Raw genomic sequence first — 21,833 nt, 5'->3', positions numbered from 1 at the left:
TGCTTGAGGTTGCTGGCAGGGAGTGACCGTCAGGTGCTGTAGGAATTTTCCATTGGTAGAATCTCTTATCCCCCTTCCCTAAATGTTTGCGTGTCCCAATGGCCCCTGTCTTGCAAAGGCTCAGGTCAGAAGCCCCCTCCTCCAGGAAGCCTTCCCTCTCCTGAATGTCTCCATGGTATTTTATCTTTGCTCAGTCATAGGCCTTGTCACATTCAGCCATGCATTAGAGGTATTTGTGCAAGAGGAGGTTATATAGGGGTCAAGAGCACGGGTCAGATTCCGACTCTGCTGCTTATTAGCTGTGTGACCTAGGGCAAACTACTGAGCCTCTCTGAGCCTCAGTTTCTTTTGTAAAATGGAGGTAATACTTGTACCTAAGCCACAGGGCTTTGCCTGGTGAACAGTAGGTGCTCCATAACTGTCAGTGTCTGTCTACTAGGCTATAGGCTCCCTGAGAGCTGGGCCAGTGTTTTTCTTTGTCATCTCTGGGTCTCACCTGTGCTCCCCTCTCCTAGGACCCAGGACAGCACCTGGCACCTAGTTTAGCAGGCATGGTTTGCCGCATAAGTGAGTAAGTCTGAACGAAATACTGATAGACCAGGAAACGGAGGCTCAGGACTTATTGGGGTCACACAGCAAGTTGGTGGTGGTGCTGGCCCTTGAGCCCAGGGGTCCTGACTTTCGGGCCACGGCTCTTCCTACTGAAGCCTCTGCCTGGCTGGCTCTGCACAGGTGGGTCCTATTTCCTTTCAGCAGTGGTTGGAGGGACGAATGCTGTGCACAGAGCTATTGAAGAATATTCTGTCTGAAGGATCTGGTGGCTGGAGAGCTCCTTCCAAGAGGATGGCTCTGCAGTCCCAGCACACCCCCTTCCTCTGACCCCTAAGCCTCTAATCCCCTCTCCCCAGGCCTCTGCAGGACCAGGAGTGGGACCGAGCCCCTGCCTCTCCTTAGCTCCAGCTCTCTGGCTGGGCTTCCAGAGGAGCTCTCTGGCCACCCCCAGTGTCTGGCTCAGAGATGAGGGGAACCAAGAGGTTGGCTGGGCTCTCAGTGCGTCCTGGGTGCAGGGAAGGCAATGCCTTGGGTGCAAGAGCGGCAGGGACCCGCCTCAGCACACCTTGCCTACTCCTCTAGTTCCTCAAAGGGGAGCCCTGGGCCAGGCTGCATCCTGCGGTCCCTGAGCCTGATGCCAGACGCCCCATCACCGTGTGATTTGGAGTTTGAGTCTTAGTCCTGCCACTTCCTAGCTGTGTGATCTTGGGCAGGTCATTTGACCTCTCTGAACCTCAGTTTTCTCATCTATAAAATGGGGATAACAGGAGTACATCACCGGGCTCTGGGGCTTGAAGGCAGTTATTTGTGTGCTTAGCATGTAGCAAACAAAACCTCAGCAAATTCTAGTTTCCTCCCACATCCTTTCCACTTTTGGCACTTCCTTCTTCCCACAGAGAGAGCCCCGAGGCCCACAGCTCACCCAGGGGCCTGTGGACACCCTGCCCGGTGAGGTCTCACCAGCCACACCCTCCCCTGAGCCGGGCTGGGGTCTGAGAGCCCCACCCCCTTGCTGCTACTCTCTGCCCACACTTCCCCCAGGGGCCGAGGTCTTCCACCCACCCAAAGGCTCCTCCCCGAAGCAGATGCCCAGTTTTGGGGAGAAGGCTGGCTAATGTCCTGGGGCCTTGGGAAGACCAGACTCATACCCCGAGTTTGACAGCCTGGGGTGTAGACCCCCAGCCAAGACACCCAGGTGTTTTCAGTGCTCAGAGGGCTAAGCTCTTCCCTTCACAGATGGGACAGCGAGAGCTGGAGGGGCGGTGGCTTGTCCAGGATCCGATGGCACAGCAGTGGCCGGGCTGGCATCTGGAACCAGGTTCCCCAACTCCAAGTCTGGAGCCCCAGACATTACGCGACATCCTCTGTGTATCTCCTGCTCATCTCCGGCTGGGAGGGTTGGGAAGCAGGGTCTCAGCCTTAACCTTGACCACTTGCCTTGACCTTGGCTTCCAAGGGTGTGCATAGTGTGCGTTTGGTGTGAGCGTGGCTGAGTGGGCTTGGGGTCTATGGGGACCACCAGATTCAGGGCTGATGGTTTTTCAAAGGCCTTGGAGGATTTCTCGGGAGCCCTGAAGTCTTTTCTTCACTGGAACATTCCAGGTGCTTTCCTGGGTTCAGAGAGGGAGGCCTGGGGAGGGGTGGGGGTGGGTTTGTGGGGAGGAAGGTCGGTGATTCCCAAGCCCAGCAGAGCCCAGCTGACATTACAGAGTTTGATTCTGTGTCTGGTTCCATCCAGAAACCATGGACGTGGCCTTACCTCCTTGGCTCCTGTCCAGGCTGGGGAAGCAGAGGCTTCCAGGGGCAGATTCGCTCAACGCCCCACCTGCCTGCCGACCTCAGAGGCTGAGAGGGACATGTTCTATTTTCCCATCTCCATCCTGAGTCACCAGCTTTGCATCCATCCTTTCCTCCAAACTGCGTTTTTTCACCTTTCCTCCATAGCAGGCCCAGAGCGGGGTTTGCCTATATGCTAACGAGACTTAGCTTGCACTAAGGGCATCAGCATAATATGAGATGTTTCGCTCTGATGAACTTATGCCTCTGGAAACTTTGTGTCGTAGAGCTCGGTGCTGTTTTTGTTTTGAATTACACACGCGGATAGGGAATTGCCACAATCTTCCCAGTGCTCCGCGCTTTCAAAGGTCTCACTCTGACTCTAAACAAATCCATTTGAGCATCACTTGAAAGCTATGGTCCCTCTTTCCGGAAAATTGCAAGTATGTACAAGCATTTTGCATGCACGTTCACACTTCACAAGTGTCTCCCCATGTTTGAAACCGCTGCTTTAGAAGGCGCAGGTCCCCCTGCTTTTGAAGGTGGGGTGAATCGACCTACCAGAGGGACGGAGCTGGGGAGGCCTGATTTCTGTCCTTCCAAGTGCCTGGATGGATGGGGAGACATGTCCGTCCCCTGGGGGAGTTCCTGGTCTGACATAGTGAAGAGAAACAAACCGCCTCACTGGAGGCTGAGAAGGGGCCAGAGCTTGAGTTGAAGGGCTGGGATCTGGGAAGGCTTCCTGGAGAGGGAGTCGAGGCTGTGACTCGAAGCAACGAAAGATTTAGGGAAGCCAGTCGGCTGGGTGCCTGACAGCGTGCATGCCCAGGGGCTGGCGCAAAAGCCAAACCTGGCCAGGTTGCCAAAAAGGGCACGACGCACCAGCACACGTGCACTGATTTATGAGGTTCACCTGTAGGAACACCTGCTTGTTTTCCCCCCTGAGAAACGAAAACAGTTTCAGACATAAATCCTGGAATGGCTTCCATGGATTTTTTCCCACCCCCTCCCTGATTGCCGGGCCTGAGGGTGTCGGCAACATGCGTTGTCCTCTGTGTTTGTCACAGCCAAGCAGAGCCCAGGGCGGCAGGCCTGACAGCCTGGTCGTGGGGAGGTGATATATGGAGGCTTGGGAGAGGGCCCCAGAGAGGAAACTTGGCGTTCGTCCTTCACACGCAAAGTCACGCTCTTTATTTATTTATCTGCAGCGTGGGGACAGCTTGCCCGAAGCTCTGCTGTGGGGGCATGAGGATGGGTTGGGGAGCCCCAGAGTATAGCCCACCCCCCGAACATTTCTTCCCAATCCTGAAATCCATCCCATGATTCTTCCCTTGCTAGACCCATTTTCACCACCAAGTGGAAACTCCGTCTGGTCCCCGAGAATGTCCCCTATCTCGCTCTCTAGCCTGCTCCCCAGCCCCTGGGACTGCGTTAAGTTTGGTTTTAGCTCCTCACTCACAGCGTTGTGGGGAGCCTGGTGAGGGGCCTTGGGAAGACCACTCATCTCCCTGTTGCTCTAGGTACCTCTTTACTTACTAGCACCGTGAAGCAGTTGCCTCCTACATCCTTTCTTTAAAACACCTATTATGTGAGTCCGTTTGGGACAGTACTATGTTAGGCGAGAGAGGCCATGTTACAGTGTGGTGACAATAAGCCTGAAAATGTTAACGGCATGAGAGTCGCTTCTTACCTCCGCAAGGTCTCCCAATTTGGCAATCGGGGTGGCTTCCAGCCCAGCTCAACTCCACCAGGCCTTCTTGGCCCCAAGACAGGAGGAGACTACGGGACAATCACACGCTTCCGTGCTCCTCTGTGCTTCCGCCTGGAAGTGACACTCCTTGCTTGGCCAGAGCAAGTCACGTGGCCTCAGCTAACTGCAAGGAGGTGGGGAAGGGTGGGGTTCCAGGTGGGCTATTTGGTGAGCAGGGCTGCTTCTGCCAAACTTCCTCCACCCTTCCTCACCCTCAGGCAGGCTGCGGTGCCCCAGGGGACTTGGGGACAGCCGCCCAGGCACTTGAAGGAGAACCAACCACGGAATAATCAAAGTACAGTAGGTGGGAGCTGGAAGGACCCTGGGGAGCATCTAGACCTACCTCCTCCTCACCCCTATTTTACAGATGATTGAAGTGCAGCCCAGAGAGGCTCAGTGGCTAACTCATGGTAACACAGCAAATTAGAGGCAGGGCTGGCCCCAGCCGGGACCCCTGGAGCCTCCCAGCTCAGCACTCCTAGCCCAGCACCCTTTCGTGGTGGTCCTCTGGGGCGACTTGGGAAGGGCGGGGTTGGGACACTGGGAGCTTGCTGGGGCTGTGCAGCTCGGGATCCTAGGGCCGGGACCTGGCCAGCCTCTGTTGCCTGACTCCATTTATCCCGGGCATGATGGCCAATTAGCCAGCGTGCGCCATTATACCGCCTTAACAACTACGTTACACGCAGCCAACATGGGCGTCCGTGTGGCAGCTGCGATGAACTGCGGCAGTTGTAATTAGCAGAAAAATCAGGGAAGAAGAAATGTGAAGCTTTTATAGTCAGGCAAACCTCAGCATTGAAATGACTGCTAATTGTGCTTTGTGTGCTTATTAACACTACTCCGGTTAGTAAATAATGCCCCGCGTCTGTGGCTTTCTCTCCCCATTGTCTTTGGGGGCTGAGCATATGAATGAAAATAGCTTGCCCTCATTTATTGAGCACCTACTATGTGCCGGGCACTATTCTAACTGCTGTGTTATGTACTAACTCACTGGGTCCTCACAATCATGAGGAAACTGAGGCACTGGGAGGCTGAGTGTCTTGCTCCTGGTCCTGCAGCGAGAAGGGCTTGGATGCTCTTAACCACTGGGCTGAAGGAACAAAGCTGGGCCCTTGTGCAGGGCAGGGGTTTCTCTCCTGGCCTGCTGGAGAGCCCACAGGAGTGTGCAAAGAATTCAGGGGGTCTGTGAACTTGGCTGGGAAAAAGCTACATTTTCATTTTCGCTAACCTTGAACTGAAATGGAGTATTTCCCTTCATTATTAATGTAGGCAAAAACCCACAGTGCAATTAGCAGTACTGGGGATTTGTCACTGATGGAAATCATGGGCATTTTATACCCTATTACAGATGTTTTCATATCTTAAAAGCAATTTTGTTCACTGCTACTTCTTGTCACTAGATCTTGTCATTTAATACATTAATAAAAGGCACATATATTACTATAGCATGCATTTATTTTAAAAAGTCTTTTGCTGATACTTTGATAAAGTTGGTTTCCTTTGCAATCCTATATATTTTATTTCATGCTTTTAAAAGGCATGGTTCTGAGAAAGGAGCCCACCCACTTCCCCAGACTGCAGCCACAGTGCAGCGAAGGAGACAAGTCCCTCCTGGTGGGTCTCTCTGGCCTCACTCACTTGCCCCAGAAATCATTTTACCTGGAAGTGAGTAAGTTAGACCTTGATTGACACTCTTCCTTCTTTATACGGAGCCACTGGCAATCCTGGAATGTGCTAAGTGCTCTCTTTTCCACCTTTTTGTGCAAGCTGTTCCCCTTGGCTGGTCAACTGCCCTCCCCATCCCTCCCCGCTCACCTGGCTCCTTGGTGCTATTTGGGACAAGGGAAGTTCAGCGTCTCTTCCCGTCTCAGGCACAGCCTCCCCGGGCTCCCCAGCAGGGTTAGTCGGGCATCCCTTGTGCTTCTCCAGGGCAAGCTCCAGGGTGGTACTTACCGCATTAGACTAGCTTTTAAAAAGGTGAATTATGGTGGAGCGCTTTGGAGAGGCAGCCTTCTGGAACAGCAGGGTGCTGGGCAGGGACTTTGTTCAGGGACACCTGGGTACCAACTCTGCTTTCTCCTCTGAGGATGTGCCCCCCTTGGTGCTGGGTTAGCTGTAAGAGTCTGGCGGGTCTATGAACATTCTCCGAGACGAGAGCACGGACTGTCAGGGTCAAGGTCCGGTTGGTACCCTAAGCCCTCGCGCATGAAAAGGCAAAGGTGTCCCTGGAGCCAGAGGGCCCTAGGTGAGTGAGGAAGGTGTCTAGGAGCTGTGTGTCCGACTAGCCCCCAGGGGCCAGGGACAAGCAAAGCGATGCTGCACCTGCCTCATTCAGCTCTGGATGGCAGCTTAGGTTCCCCATCGTGCACGTGGATAACCCCTTTCTGCCAATCCCCAGTGCAGCCAGACGCTGAGAGCGCCCAGTTGCCGCAGCGGCTGCAGACACTGTTCTGAGCATGGAAGAACACACTGAATCTTCAGAAGCCCCCCAGAGGTAGGCACGATTGTCTGGAGTGTCCATATGTGGAAACTGAGGCCCAGAGGCTTCACGCCTTGCCCAGGATCACACAGTGGTGGAACCAGGAGTGAAATCCCGGCACTCTGATTCCAGAGCTAGAACTCTGGACACCAGACCTGTCGCATCCTGTCTGAGACACGTGCGCCAGACGGTCTTGTCTAAGGTTGGTAGGTGTTTCTGTTTATCAGCTGAAGTGGCGGCGCTGTGCGGCGAGCGGCGAGCGTGCAAACGCAATTTGCGATTCACTCGGCCTGCCAGCTTCAACGTTCTTCATGCTTAGAAGAAAATGTTTGGGATACACGTTATTTCAAATTTTGCATATAAAGTGAGACTTTATTAATATCTTTATATCACAGTGTCAAATTCCCATAATGTAAAATCTCATAAAATAGGAGGACACCGTTCCTGCGGAGTGACTTCGATTCTGATCTGGCTGGGGAGGCGAGACCGCGAGTCGCTGCAGGGAGAGGTTCACCGTATTCGTTGGTGTCCTGCGTGCCTAGCACGGTGCCTGGCCCCAGCTCAGGGGACACAATCTAACCCACAGCCATACGGTTCAGCGGGTGTGCGTTGTGGTGGTGAGGGGAGCTACCGGAAGGCTATGCTCTAAATAGTTTTGTTCATCCTGGATTTACCACCTGTTCTTTTCCTCCCCCGAGAGAGGGAAGAGACATGGGTAACATAAGGAAAAGGGGGGCCGGGACAGGGGAAAAACCAAGGATGAGCATCAGGCGAGAGCTTCGCATACATGCGGGGGGCGGGGGGCTCCATGTCCGGGGTGTGGGTGTGGCTTAGGCACCAGTTGGGGTATTTTTTGGCCAGCTCTGGAAACCAATTCTGGGTGACTTCACTACTGGGGAGTCAATGTAAGGCTCACGAGGCCTCCCTGAATCCAAACGCAGCTGAGAGGGTAGTCTTGGGGGCAGCAGGAAGCAAGGGGGGCTACCACGGAGCAGGAGGCGGGGGAGGAAACTGGGGCCTCCACCCGGGGGCCTCTGCCAGAGGCGACCTTCCAACCCTGCCGCAGCGCACTGTGGGGGCTTCCTGACAGGCAGGTGGGGCGCTAGGAGGCAGGGGACGCGGCTGCTGCTGTCCCCCCTTGCATTGCCGAATGGCTGGGCTGGAGGGACGGGCAAGGTCATCCAGTCCCTGCTCCTTGTGTCACAGATGAGAGAACCGAGGTCTCGGCCTCACTGCCTGTAGCGACACAAGTGGGACCAGAGCCCTCTGTCCCGGGTCCCCTCCCCAGAGAGGGGGCAGAAACGTCATAACACGTTAAAGGGCCCTCACAGCACCCTCGGTGTGTATCGCGATGGGTCCAGTGCTCTCCCGCCAGCATGCCGTCCCAAGGGAGAGGCTGTGGGGTCTGGGGCAGCCCTGGGACAGCAGGGACAGAATCCTGCCCACTCTAGGGGGTGCGGACACCACTGCACTTGGGGGTTGTGGGGGACTGGAGATACTGCCATGGGGGCCCCTAACCAGAGACCCCCTCTGTGGATCTGGGTGAGCCAGGATTAAGATGGGAGGACCACCCTGAGGGGAAAATAGGGAGAGGAGATTTCCCAGCAGCATATAAACCCTGGGTTGGCGTGGGAAGGAGTATTCGGAAGGCATTTTTATGTCCCTTTGTGTGCCACCTGCTTGGGAATATGTGGACTCCAGACACCTTTACTGCCAGGAGGATACTGCCGCTGCCTGCTCTGGCCAATTCACTGGGCTTCATCCGGGTGGGGGAGGGGGGAGGGAAGGGAAACAGACGAATTGAGGACCTATTATGTGCTGGAACTTTCACTCATGTAATCTCACTCAATCCACTATTCCTCCCCCCCCAGGGGGCAGTTCTGATGACCCAGTCTTAGAGGTGAGGGGGCCAAGGCCCTGGCAGGTTGAGTGACCTGTGCAGGTCCCCTCCCCTGGGGAGGGGTAGGGTTTGGAGCTGGTACGGGGTCCCCAGTGTGCATGATCCTCAGGTGGGTGTGGCTCCAGGGAAAGACAGGGGAGGGGGCAGGGGACCCCATGTCATTGCCTTGCTGCAGAGAAGGTTTGGGGGGAGCAAGTCAGTGAGAGAGGAAGGGGCTCAACCTTCCTCTCTGCCGCTGCAGAGGGAGACTCTTCAACATCCCCGGCACGCAGGCCGACCAGCGCCCCTGGCTTCCACAGGGCAACATGGAGAAGCCTCCTTGGAGATCAGTTATCAGTCAGGTCCCCTGCCTGGGGCTGAGCTCTTGCAGCTAGAAATATCAGACAACTTTCTGGAGAGGATGAGTCAGCTGGGGCCCCATAATTTTTTTTTCCAGGAACTGCACAAGCCCATAGCCCTGTCTCTCTCACTCTGAGAGAGGGTTGTCATAGGCCCAGTGCTCGGACTGGGAGCTGAGCCTGCCTGGTTCCTGGGACCGAAACCTACGCATTCTTCCCTTCCTCTGTAAGAATCCTGTGTATGGCCACTTAGACTAAAGACTACATTTCCCAGTTTCCCTTGCCACTAGGTGTGGCCATATGACCAAGTTCTGGACAAGGGAATGGAACCAGAAATGGTATGTGCAACTTCCAGAAAGTGTCCTTAAAGGTGGTGGTGGTGGGGACCACCTTTTCTCTGGATTTCTCTTCCTGCTGGCTGCAATGCAGATGTAATGACTGGCACTGCAGCAGCCACACTGGGCCATGCGGTGAACTTAGAAAAGAGGCTTTGGAGCGATGAAATAAATGGAGCTTGTGGCCCTGACATTGAAGGTGCCATCGCAACCCTGGGCCTCACCTGGAATGTTACAGCTAAGCCCAGTTCCGATCTATACAGCCCCTGGATTGCTGTGTGACCTGGGACTCAGCCTCTCTGGCCTCCTGTGGGCTGCTGATAGTGATAGCTGCGCATGCCTGTGACCTGCCATGCAGAAGGTGGGGGACGAGTGTGCAAAGGGGATTTCAGGTCCACGGGGACAGAACATGGGGAAGGTGGGGCCCCGTCGCTGCACAAAGGGGGGTTCAGAATTAGCTGTTCGGGAAGAACGTGGTGTGGTGAGAGGGGAGGTGGTTTGGGACAGGGTCAACTCCTGGCCTTGCTACTTGTGGGTCAAGTGCCCCTGAGCAAGTTGCTCTCTCTGAACCTCAGTTTCCTCATCTGTAAAATAGGGACAGTAACGCCTCCTTCCCAGGGCTGTTGCACAATCAGAGATGGTGTATGGAAAGGGCCTGTGTGAGGCCGGTGCTCCATGCATGGTAGCTGCTGTTGTCATCATTGGCCGAGAGTCCAGAGACCTGGAGTTTGGGGTGGCCATTGTGATCATGGGGCAAGTCATTGAACTTTCCAGACTTGGGCTTACTAACTTGTAGAATGGGGGGAGGGTGGTGGATTGGACGGCATGAACTCTGAGGATCTTTCTGGTCCTGATTTTCAACCTAGCCCTCCCTGCCCCCATTTTACCGATGATAAAAGCGAGGCTTAATGTGGCAGAGGCAACTGGCCGGGTGCCCCTTCCACAGTGTCGAGTTACTGTTGGGAAACAGCTACCCCAGGGGGACCGCACCTCCCAGTCTGGTTCTCTCCAGTAGCACATGAGCTGATGGGATGTGTGTCACTTCTGGGCCAAGTAGTTAAGGCCCGGATGGGTCTTCTCCACTGTGTCTTCTGCTGTCTGCCAGCTGAGCGTCACGCCCAGGGCAATCTGGGAAGCTGCGTGTTGAAGACGGCAGAGCCTCTTTCGGCCTGGGTCTGTACGTGACGGTAGGGAACACAAAGCTCCCTCCCCCTCCCTCCACGCCAGCGCTATTGTGCACTCTGCATGATGAAGACATTACCTTCTACTGAGGACAGGCACTGGGGTTTCAGGGTTTACCTGTTGTAGCAGCTAGTGTTGTCTTAACCAATACACCCAAGAAGTGGAGGGGCGTGTCCAGCATCTGTGTCTCCTCCCTGATTCTTGGTGGCATCCTATGTGATGGTCTAGTCTTCTCAGGTGCCAGTTCCTTGAGAGCCAGGACAGCTGCTCAAAATCCTGCAGGCTGGCGACCCCTGGCACTGGTCACTTCTCATCCCCCCACAGGGATGAGCTGCTGGGACCAGGCACTGACTCACAGAGACTGGCTGATTTGAACTGGGCATCGGCTGAGAGTGGACCCCACCCATCAGGTCCCCCTCCCACGTCCCTGGAGGCCCGAGGGCTTGGGAACCCCAAAGCAGCCGCCAAGGGAGCAGGAGGTTGAACTCTCAGAATGGGGAGGGCAGAGCGGGGTAGGAGCCAAGGTGACAGGGCTCTTGGGAGAGGTGTCATGGAATGGGGGTAATGGTGCTTTGCAGAATGGAGGATGGAGGTCTGGACTGGGGCCAAAGCCCTGACCAGAGTCCAGCTCTGCCCCCAACTTGTGGGTGACCCCACCAAGTCCAAGGTCACTGGGGAGTTGGATACAAGAGCAGAGACCAGAACCCGGGCTCCACCCTTCCAACAATGGCTGAGCTCTTTCCGGAAACCACGGCTGCTCTCTCTCTCTCTCTCTTCCCGAAGCCGGGGCATCTCTGATTAGGATGCTGATGCAGGGAGGGGGGCGAGGAAGTGTGGGAGCTGCAGAGCTGGAGAAACACGGGGGACAGGGAGCCAGTGGCTAATTAAAGGCTCCATGTCAATGAGGAATGCCAAGTAGGTAATTTCCATGCCATTTGAATAATGGGAAAAACGTTTACCATTTCTCAAGTTTGCTTGTTGAAAAGAGAGAGGGGAGGAAGGAAGGGGGGATGCGTGGCTGGAGTGGTCTCTGCTTGCTGTTGAGGAAGCTGGGGGAGGGGGAGAACTGCTCCAAGGAGAGCGGGGAGGCCGGAGCCTGAGGGAGCGGTTTTCTCTCTTCTTCCCCGGAGGTCCTGGGAAGCCCCCTGGAGCCTGGGCTGGGGGGAGAGCAGCCACACAGAGTGGCGGTGGTGTCAGGTCCCAGGACAGTAAAGGAAGGCCCTCCTCACGGTGCACCCCACTTCACAGTGTGCAAAGCCCACCCCCATCCTTTGTCTCACTGGTGGGGGTGACGGGCTGTGAGGTGGGCAGGGAAGGATGATGATGATGATATTGACCATGATGAGAAGCTAATTACAGAAGTTAATAACTGAGCCCCAGGGAGCAGGACTGAATTGCTCAAGGCCACGTTTGTTCATTTATTCATTCATTCGTTTAACAAAACAGTTTACTGGGGCTGGACGGCTTGCCAGGCCCAGTGCCGTGTGATAGGGACCCAAGGATGAGTAAGACATGGTCTTCCTGCTCCCGGGAACTCGGACTCTGTCGGCAGAGACAGAGGTGAAGCCACATATCACCAAGTGCCGTGGGTGCCGGGGCAGGCGGCTTCCTGGAGGGGCAGCCTGTACGCTGAGGTTTCAAGCAGGAGTTTGTCAGGTGCTTAAAGGGAGGAGCTATTCCAGCCGAGGGAACAGCATGTGCGAAGGTGTGGAGTGCCGGGAGGGCTGGTCCTGTCCAGAAACAGTGACAGACCCAGAGTGAGAGGCGGTGGGGTCATGGGGTGGGCTGGGGATGGGCGTTGGGGCTGGAATGCCCGGTGGGAGGGGGATGAGGCCACAGAGGCAGGCCCCGGACAGCCTGTGCAGGGCCTTGTATGCTGTGTCAGGATGTGTGGACTAGACCTTCAGGCCACAGGACCCTAGGGAGTGGCCGAGGAGGTGCTGGTGGGACGTAGATCGTTCCACGTCCATGGCTCCTGGTCTCTTTGGAGACAACACTAAGAACCCAGGATGCCCCCACCCCGCCCCGCCGCCTCCCCAGCCCAGACCCTTGAGCTCCTTCAAGCTATGGACTCCCAAGGGCAGGAAGCCAAGCCGTGGGGAGGAGGGGCCCCACTGCCCCGGTCTAGTCCCCCCGTGTTAATCATGCCTTTTTATTTTCTGTATTTCTAGTGCTTTGACATCTGGGGCTTTGCTGACCCTGCAAGGGTGCCCCTCCCAGGCTAGCCAGTTCCTAGAGGGTCCTTTCATGTACAGACCAACCCGTTCAGAGCCCCGACCCAGCCACCTCCTTTATGGGGCTCTTATATTCCAGGTCACTATTCCCCTGCCCTAATCACCTTGGTGGCACCAGACAACTGGAGATACCCCTACACCCCAGAGCTCCCTAAAATGATTCAAACTAGCCAATGCTAAGCCTGCTCAGCCTGCCTCACCCAGTCCTTCCTGTGGAGACCACAGTAAAGGCTCTTGCCCATGTCTGCCCCTCGCTCCCATTGCCTGCTGACCGGCCTGGCACTTCCCCTGTGGCCCCTGTGCAGTGTGGCGTGACCCCCTCCTCTTGGGAGCTGTGAGCAACAGACTATCTTCGATGGCAGTCGTGTCCCGATCTGTTAGCCTCACCACACATGAATAGTAATAAAATCTACATTTTAAAACATTGCCTTGTATCAGCTACCTATTGATGCGTAACAAATTACCCCAAACTGGGTGGCTTAAAATGACAACGAACATTTATTATCTCTGAACACTTACTGTCTCTCTGTTTCTTTGGGTTAGAGGTTTGAGAATGGCCTAGCTGGGAGCCTCTGGCTTGGGGTTTCTCCTGACACGTCAGTCAAGATGCTGGCCCCTGGCCCCTGGCTGCCGTCATCTGAGGGCTCGATCAGGGCTGGAGAAGATGCCCCATTCCAAGATGGCTCACACACATGTGTGCAAGGTCGTATCACAGTTCCTCACCACATGGGCCTCTCCAGGGGGTGCTTGAGTGTCTTCACAACATGGCGGCTGTGATCGTTTCCTGCTCTTTCTTTCTTTCCCCAGTGAGTAAGAGAGTACAAAGTGGAAGTAGCAATATCTTCACTGACCTGGCCTTGGAAGTCACCCACTGTCATTTTATGACATCCTCTTGGTTACATGTAGGCAGTCTTAGAGGATGGACGCCACACCCCTCCTCCCAGGGAAGGACAAACAGAATGGTTCTTACAGCAGCATGATGAGACAAGGAGGGTGGGGAAGGCCTCAAATGGTTCTACCTCTACCCTGCTGTGTGCCCAAGCTCTTCAGGCTTCTTTTCACCACCTCTGGGATGTGGGAAGAGCTTGTCTGCCTTGCAGGGCTGGGAGAAGAACAGAAGATCCAGTTTCTGAGGGGATGATCCTGAGGGTTGCAGAGCCTGGAGTCTTCCCCCTTCTTATCCTTAATCCTGTTTCTTCCCATACTCAGATAATCAGTTTTCCCAGAAGTCTTTGCAGTAATTAATTTGCATAACCACCCAGAGGAGCACCATTCTTGCTTTTAAGCTAACTCTTGGCTCTACATTTCCATTTGGCCTTTGTGCATGCAATTAAGCCAGGGTGGAGCTTCCCTTTCCTACCCCCAGGACCATATCCTCCCTGGATGGCTCGGAGCAGGGGCAGGGCCCGTGTTAGCTCTGCTGGGCACCCCACATTACCCCACACACTGTGTGGCCAATGCCCAGGCGTCAGTCCAGGCCAGCTCTCCTCTGCTCTCCTCAGCTTCCCTTGGTGGTGAGGGACTCAGGATGTCGGAGCAAAAAGGGACCTTAGGGCCATCTTATGCAATCCCTACATTTTACGGATAAGGTCCAGAGAGGGCCAGCAAGAACCCAAGATCGCACAGCAAGTTGGCAGCAGCAATACTGGGGCAAGAGCTGGGTCTCCTGACTCCCATACAGGGCTCTTTTGTTCTCTCTGCTGGGCGTGCCAGATGGGCCACCCTGGCTTTGGCACTCCTGTCTGTTTGAGCTTTTTGGGAGGACCCTGGTTCTCTCTGGCCTGGGCTGCCAACCCTGCATGGCCTTTGGCTTGTGGGGTCCAGGGAGGCCCTGGCAGCCTTCAGGGTGGCTGCCCCGCTCCTTTTCTTGGCCCTCTGCTGCCCACCCTGCCCCATGGGGGTGGCTGGAGCGAGCCCACTCCTGGCCAGTATGACTTAGTAATTTCTAAGTCTTCTTTTCTTTTCTTTTCTTTTTTTTTTTTGAGACAGAGTCTCGCTTTGTTGCCCGGGCTAGAGTGAGTGCCATGGCGTCAGCCTAGCTCACAGCAACCTCAAACTCCTGGGCTTAAGCGATCCTCCTGCCTCAGCCTCCCGAGTAGCTGGGACTACAGGCATGCGCCACTATGCCCGGCTAATTTTTCTATATATATATTTTTAGTTGTCCATATAATTTCTTTCTATTTTTAGTAGAGACGGGGTCTCACTCTTGCTCAGGCTGGTCTCGAACTCCTGACCTTGAGCGATCCACCCGCCTCAGCCTCCCAGAGTGCTAGGATTACAGGCGTGAGCCACCGCGCCCGGCCTCTAAGTCTTCTTTTCTAGCCATTCTTCTCCCCTTAATTTTCCTCCGTTATAAGCTCAGAAAGGCAAACACATTTTGATCTTGGCGTGAGTAAACCTGAATTCTGATTTAAAAAAAAAAAGAAAAAGGAAAGAAATCTGCAGGTGCTAGGAAAATATCATCCCAGGTACCCAAGAGTAAATGGCTTCTGAATTATTCAAGGACTGAATTTCTCTCCCCCTCAGACTAGAAACTCCCCAAGGGCAGGGTCTGTGTGTGTGTCATCAGACGCCAGGGAAGAGGGCAGGAAGCCACCTACGTTGAGGGCCTGCTTGTGCCTTTGTGAGTGGTTGAACGTTCCTGGTGTCTGGAATTTCTGTCTCCGTTTTATACCTAAGGAGCCTGAAGGCCAAAGTTGGGAGGCACTTGCCTAGGCTCACATGGTCAGTGTGTGGCTGAGATAGCTTTGGAAGCTGGACTTGGGTGACACTTTTCCTATACCACACAGGCAGGCGGAGGTGGCAGGCGGGGTCCCACCCCTGTCCCCAGACTCTGCAGTTGTCAGCCTTGTCGAAGCCCTCAGGGGGCTGGTGAGGAGCTGGGCTCCCCAAGGCAGCCAGACTTGCCACCTGCAGGGGGCTGGGTTAAAGCGAAACACTGACACTAATTGGGGAGCCAGAGCCCCCACATCCTTATTTCCTGTCTTGGCTGCTTGGCCCAACAAAAGGGCTTTGTCTTAGTTGGCCCAGTGACAGCATCTTGTCATGCTCTTCCTGCCTCCTTCAGCCTGGCTCCTTCTCAGGGGTACTAGTGCTATCCCCATCCCCTGCCGACATTTGATACAGAGTCAAGGACAGAAGACCTGAGCTACTGCCCAGAGGTCCGCCAACTTGCTGTGTGATCTTGAGCAAGTTGTTTAACCTCTCTGGGTCTCAATTTCTCCACCTGCAAAATGGGAGGAAGAGGATTAGATTGGATGATTGCTAAGTTTCTGTGACAATTTTTTTTCCATCTTTATGACTAGTATTTGGGAGGACAGTGGGAAGCCAAGATCACGCCCACTTCTAAGCTACAGAGATGGGAGACATCCCCCAGGGAGAGGCATTTTTATCCAATCACATTCTTGTTAGCGAGAGATGCCATTGGCATATGATTTGCACTTTCTTTGAATGTCGACATGTTCTGACATGCCCACCCCACTCTCTCCTTCCCTCTCCCACTTCCTCCCACCATCTGCCTTCTGTGCCCCTCCCGGCCAGTGTCAACTCTGGCCCCATCTTGCTGGGTTGCCTTGTTCTAGAAGGATGACTGAGTCCTCCAGGAGGGCCAGGCTGGGCCTCAACGGCAGCCCCTGCCTGGTTTTAGTGTGTGACTAAGTTTCGTGGTATCCATAATGAGCCTGGAACTGTGCAGTGTGAACCTCATAGTTGCCATTTCTAAAGAAACCAGAGCTCAGAGAGGCTCAGCAACTTGTCCAAAATCACACAGTGAAGTGGCAGAGTCAGTATTCAAATGTCCATCTGTTCAACTCTGAAGCTGTGCTCTCCTCCTGGCTCGAGCTGTCCTCCTGCTGGGGGTGTGCTGTGTCCCAGGCTGTCCCCCTGCTGGGGGTGTGCTGTGTCCCAGGCTGTCCCCCTACTGGGGGTGTGCTGTGTCCCAGGCTGTCCCCCCCATTGGGGGTGTGCTGTGTCTCAGGCTGTCCCCCTGCTGGGGGTGTGCTGTATCCCAGGCTGTCCCCCTGCTGGGGGTGTGCTGTATCCCAGGCTGTCCCCCTGCTGGGGGTGTGCTGTGTCCCAGGCTGTCCCCCTGCTGGGGGTGTGCTGTGTCCCAGGCTGTCCCCCTACTGGGTGTGTGCTATGTCCCAGGCTGTCCCCCTGCTGGGGGTGTGCTATGTCCCAGGCTGTCCCCCTGCTGGGGGTGTGCTGTGTCCCAGGCTGTCCCCCTGCTGGGGGTGTGCTGTGTCCCAGGCTGTCCCCCTGCTGGGGGTGTGCTGTGTCCCAGGCTGTCCCCCTGCTGGGGGTGTGCTGTATCCCAGGCTGTCCCCCCGTTGGGGGTGTGCTGTGTCCCAGGCTGTCCCCCCGCTGGGGGTGTGCTGTATCCCAGGCTGTCCCCCTGCTGGGGGTGTGCTGTGTCCCAGGCTGTCCCCCCCATTGGGGTTGTGCTGTATCCCAGGCTGTCCCCCCGTTGGGGGTGTGCTGTATCCCAGACTGTCCCCCCGTTGGGGGTGTGCTGTGTCCCAGGCTGTCCCCCCGTTGGGGGTGTGCTGTGTCCCAGGCTGTCCCCCCCATTGGGGTTGTGCTGTATCCCAGGCTGTCCCCCCGTTGGGGGTGTGCTGTATCCCAGACTGTCCCCCCGTTGGGGGTGTGCTGTGTCCCAGGCTGTCCCCCCGTTGGGGGTGTGCTGTGTCCCAGACTGTCCCCCCGTTGGGGGTGTGCTGTGTCCCAGGCTGTCCCCCCGTTGGGGGTGTGCTGTGTCCCAGGCTGTCCCCCCCATTGGGGTTGTGCTGTGTCCCAGGCTGTCCCCCCGTTGGGGGTGTGCTGTATCCCAGGCTGTCCCCCTACTGGGGGTGTGCTGTGTCCCAGGCTGTCCCCCCCATTGGGGGTGTGCTGTATCCCAGGCTGTCCCCCTACTGGGGGTGTGCTGTGTCCCAGACTGTCGCCCTGCTGGGGGTGTGCTGTGTCCCAGGCTGTCCCCCCGTTGGGGGTGTGCTGTGTCCCAGGCTGTCCCCCCGTTGGGGGTGTGCTGTGTCCCAGGCTGTCCCCCTGCTGGGGGTGTGCTGTGTCCCAGGCTGTCCCCCCGTTGGGGGTGTGCTGTGTCCCAGGCTGTCCCCCCGTTGGGGGTGTGCTGTATCCCAGGCTGTCCCCCTACTGGGGGTGTGCTGTGTCCCAGGCTGTCCCCCTACTGGGGGTGTGCTGTGTCCCAGGCTGTCCCCCCGTTGGGGGTGTGCTGTATCCCAGGCTGTCCCCCGCTGGGGGTGTGCTGTGTCCCAGGCTGTCCCCCGCTGGGGGTGTGCTGTGTCCCAGGCTGTCCCCCTACTGGGGGTGTGCTGTGTCCCAGGCTGTCCCCCTACTGGGGGTGTGCTGTGTCCCAGACTGTCGCCCTGCTGGGGGTGTGCTGTATCCCAGGCTGTCCCCCCGTTGGGGGTGTGCTGTGTCCCAGGCTGTCCCCCTGCTGGGGGTGTGCTGTGTCCCAGGCTGTCCCCCTGCTGGGGGTGTGCTGTGTCCCAGGCTGTCCCCCTGTTGGGGGTGTGCTACAGAGCAAGTGCAATGGCCTGGCGGGAGGCGATGATGCCAATGATGAAGACGACCTGCAGTTGCTACTCAGGGTGTGGTCCATGGAGCGGGAGTGTGAACATCACCTGGAGCTTGCTAGAAATCAGGCCCCACCCCAGCCCTGAATTAGGATCTGCAGTTTATTAGGATCTCTGGGAGATTCGAGAGCACAGTGAAGTTTGAGAAACTGTGCTCTAGAACTTTCTGCCACACTGGCTTCTAGGTTCAGAGCCACTTAATGCTTTCTCCAGGGAGAACCTCATGGCATCAGACACAAAAAGGCCCTCGGAGATCTTCAAGGTTGGTGGTTTCACGAACTGTGCTCTTTGGAACACTGGGGTTCCCGGTGGCGTCTCCATGGCTCCTCCGGTGTGTGGGGGGGTATGTGGGGCAAAGCTGAGCAGGGGGGACTCCAGGACTCCCTCCCCGAACACACCCCGCAACCCCAGACTAGGTTTTCATAACTTCTCATGGAACACAAGTTTGTTGGGGTGGGTGGGGTTGTTAGGGTTCATTGCTTTAAAAAGGTTTTTTTTTTTTTTTAAAAAAAAAAAACACATGATTTATTCCATCCTTCTATTTTACAGGTGAGGAAATTGGTGCTCAGAGAGAACCAGGGACTTGCCCGAGGTCACAGAGAATCTAGGGCCAGAATCCAGGTATTCAGTTAGGATTAGTTTTGCCTGCAAAAGTAACGGCAACGCTGACTAACAGGAATTTAAGCAAGTGAGATTTGTTTCATGCTGCAAGAAGCCCAGGCACAGACCGGGGAATATTGGTGCCATAGCGGCTCAGCCGTGCACCTGTGGCCCAGGTTCCTCCTGGGCTTCCATCCTGTCACCCCGAGCCTGGGGCTTTTATCCTCATGGCAGAAGATGACAGCTACTGCTCCAGGTCCTACGTCCCTGTTCCAGGCAGGACGAAGAGGGAGGGTGAATGGGCAGAGGGCATTCTTGTTAGTGTTGCGTTCTCTTCACTGAAAGATGCTGTACGGGGGCTTCTGCCTGTTGCTTGTAGTTCCGCCTGAGCTACGCGACCACCCCTGGCTGGAAGCCAGCCGGGAGAAGGGGAGTGGGGGTGGGTTTGGGTCAAATGCCTTGATGGCGAATGCCTCCCTGTCTAGGGACATTGTCCTGATATCCTGGGATTCTTCAGGGTCCCAGAACTACAGCCTTTGGGATGGGATGGGATGTGTTTGAATCAGACAAGCATCCACTCAGGACTTGGGGTTTGAATCTGCCACCGTCACAATGGTGTTTGTGAGAAATATCTGGGATGGGGACAAAAGCTTGTCTAAACAAAGACCTGCCGACTTGGGGGCTTGGAGACAGAGGAGCTGGATTAACGTGAAAACCACAAGGGCTCATTCTGATTCTCCACCGCTCACAGCCCCTAATGAAAACATGTGTAAGAAACCCGCAGGGTTAATTTTGCTCAGAAAAATTCCAATAAAGCTCCATTAGATTTTCGCGTTAAATTAATGTAATGGATGCTTAAAAGCCATGCTAATTAGGCTTCGTTATTAACAGGAATGTCAGGTGGATGGGATCTGGCCTGCAGCTGACATTTCATTCGGCCAACCTATGGGAGATGGATTTGTCAGTGGTCGGGAGAGACCACATCATCTGGCCCAGCTCCCCGACTCCTGCTCACGCCTCGGAATGTCTTTAGTCATTTAAGTTCATTTGCCTGGGCTGGAATATTCTCTTCACTAGGATGACAGAGAACAAATTTCATTTGCTGTTGGGTTTTAGTTTTATTTTTTCGATGTTTCCAATTTTCCCTTCTGTGAGCCATCCTTATGTCTCCACTAGGGTCATGGCTCTAACAAGTGACTCCTTTGCTCAGAAACCTTCGATGGCTCCCTGTGTTCTATCAGGTAAGTCCAGAGTCCCTGACCTGGCATTCAAAGGCTTCTGGGATTTGGCCCCAATTCATTTTGCAGGCTGCCCTGTTTCTCTCCACGTGTATTGAGGGCTGGCTCCTCCCTGGACTGAACCTTCCCAATTCCCCCTCGACAGTTATAACCCCCAATACCCTCATCTCAGACTTATTCTTTCCATTTCGTAGATGAGGAAACAGATCCTCAGGCTGTCAGACCCCCGAGCTCTCAGGCTGCGCGCCCCCCTTACAGAAAGCCCTGACATGCTTTGGGTGCTCGAGCAACTCCTGTCCTTTTCCCCGTTTCCCGCAACCTCCCTGCTGCGCCAGGTAGAACATCTTCAGGGTGACTGCCTGTCCTGGACCAGCGCTTGGGGCGTGGGAATTCCAAACACCACAAGGCATTTGGGAAGAGGCTCTATTCGGGAAAGAGGAAGGGAAGGCCCGGGTCCCTCCTCCTCCCATCATCCTAGGACTTCTTGCCCAGGCCACATGCTGGATACTGGAGTGAGTTTGCTGCCTGTAGGGAGACACTGACCTCCCCCCCAGGGCTCATTTTGTTTTTATAGGGGAGAGACTGCTCGACTCCAAGCAGTCTGGATTTGAGTGCCGGCTGTTGGTAGGAGTTGGCTAGAAACAGTTGCTCAGCATCTGGGGTACTTGGGGCCCACGGGAAGTTGCAGGTCAGATGGGCTGGGGAGAGCCACAAACCCTTCGGGAAGCTGTGCTTGAGGGCAGCCACCCCATGGGAAGAAGGGGAGCCCAGGATTATTTTTCAACAATCCTATTCCTGCATCATAGTCCAACCCCAGTCCTGGAGGGTCAAGGACATAAACCTTCACCAGGGGAACTGTCCCCTCCAGATCTGAACTAGAAAGAGAGAGAGGTCATTTAAACCTCTCCTTTTTCTGTCCTTTGGGATTTGTCATGTTTATGTCCAATCCGTGGTCCTGGCCATTCCCCCTTAGGGTGAGTTAGATTTTCCCTCTAGGGTCCCCACCTGCCAGGCACCCAAGTTCAGGGTGAATTCCACGGCATCTCACAGGAGGGCGGGAGAGTGGATTTTGTTGGGAGGTGAGAATTTTGCGTGGTTGGGGTCGTCAGGAAGGGACAGAGCTTGGACTCAGGAGCCTCATCGATCATCTGAGGCCTTTTCTCGAATCCTAACAACTCAGAGCAAGGAGGAAGGGACAGAAGAGCCCCACACTGCCCCAAGCAGCAGCAGGAGAAGCTCAATACTTTAGAAACCACGCAGAGGCTTTTTGAGAAAAATCCAGCAGTGACAGGGATGGGACAGCACAGGGAAGGGAAATGAGGATCTTCGGGGCCAAACCACCAGACTAGAGCAATTGCTGGAGGCAGAAATGTTTATTGACACCCAGTCAGCGAGTAAAGTCAAAGGGCCAGGAGGTAGTGTGTGTGTATGTGAGTGTGTGTGTGTGTGTGTGGTTAATGCAGGGCCCCCACTGCAGAATGAATTGCCCAACTGACCCCAGGTGGGCAGGGGACATGCCCCCCTCTCCTGCACGTGGAGACTGAGCGCTGTCTGAGATGCAAAGCCGAGCTGGCTGGCAGCAGGCGGCCCGGCCACAGCGCATGTCAGTAGGGAGGAGAAGAGGAAAGAGACCCAGGCCTTCCCTTGCTGGTGTCACACACAGTCCTCCTCTCAGAACTCTTCTTCCTCAAGGCAGGCCATGTGGCCTTGTGGAATTTGCCCCCGAGTCTTTCCATGGCAGGTGGCACCCAGATGGGACCCACCTTGCCCGCCACCCTTCTCCCTGAACCTTCTTTAAGTGCCTGAGTAACCTCTCTGCCTCACAGATCCTGCTCCCTGGCAAAGGTGTGCGAACCCA

This window comes from Eulemur rufifrons, chromosome 9 (genome assembly GCF_041146395.1).
Source record: "Eulemur rufifrons isolate Redbay chromosome 9, OSU_ERuf_1, whole genome shotgun sequence".
Lineage (NCBI taxonomy): Eukaryota > Metazoa > Chordata > Mammalia > Primates > Lemuridae > Eulemur > Eulemur rufifrons.
Note: the sequence above shows the minus strand (reverse complement) of the source record.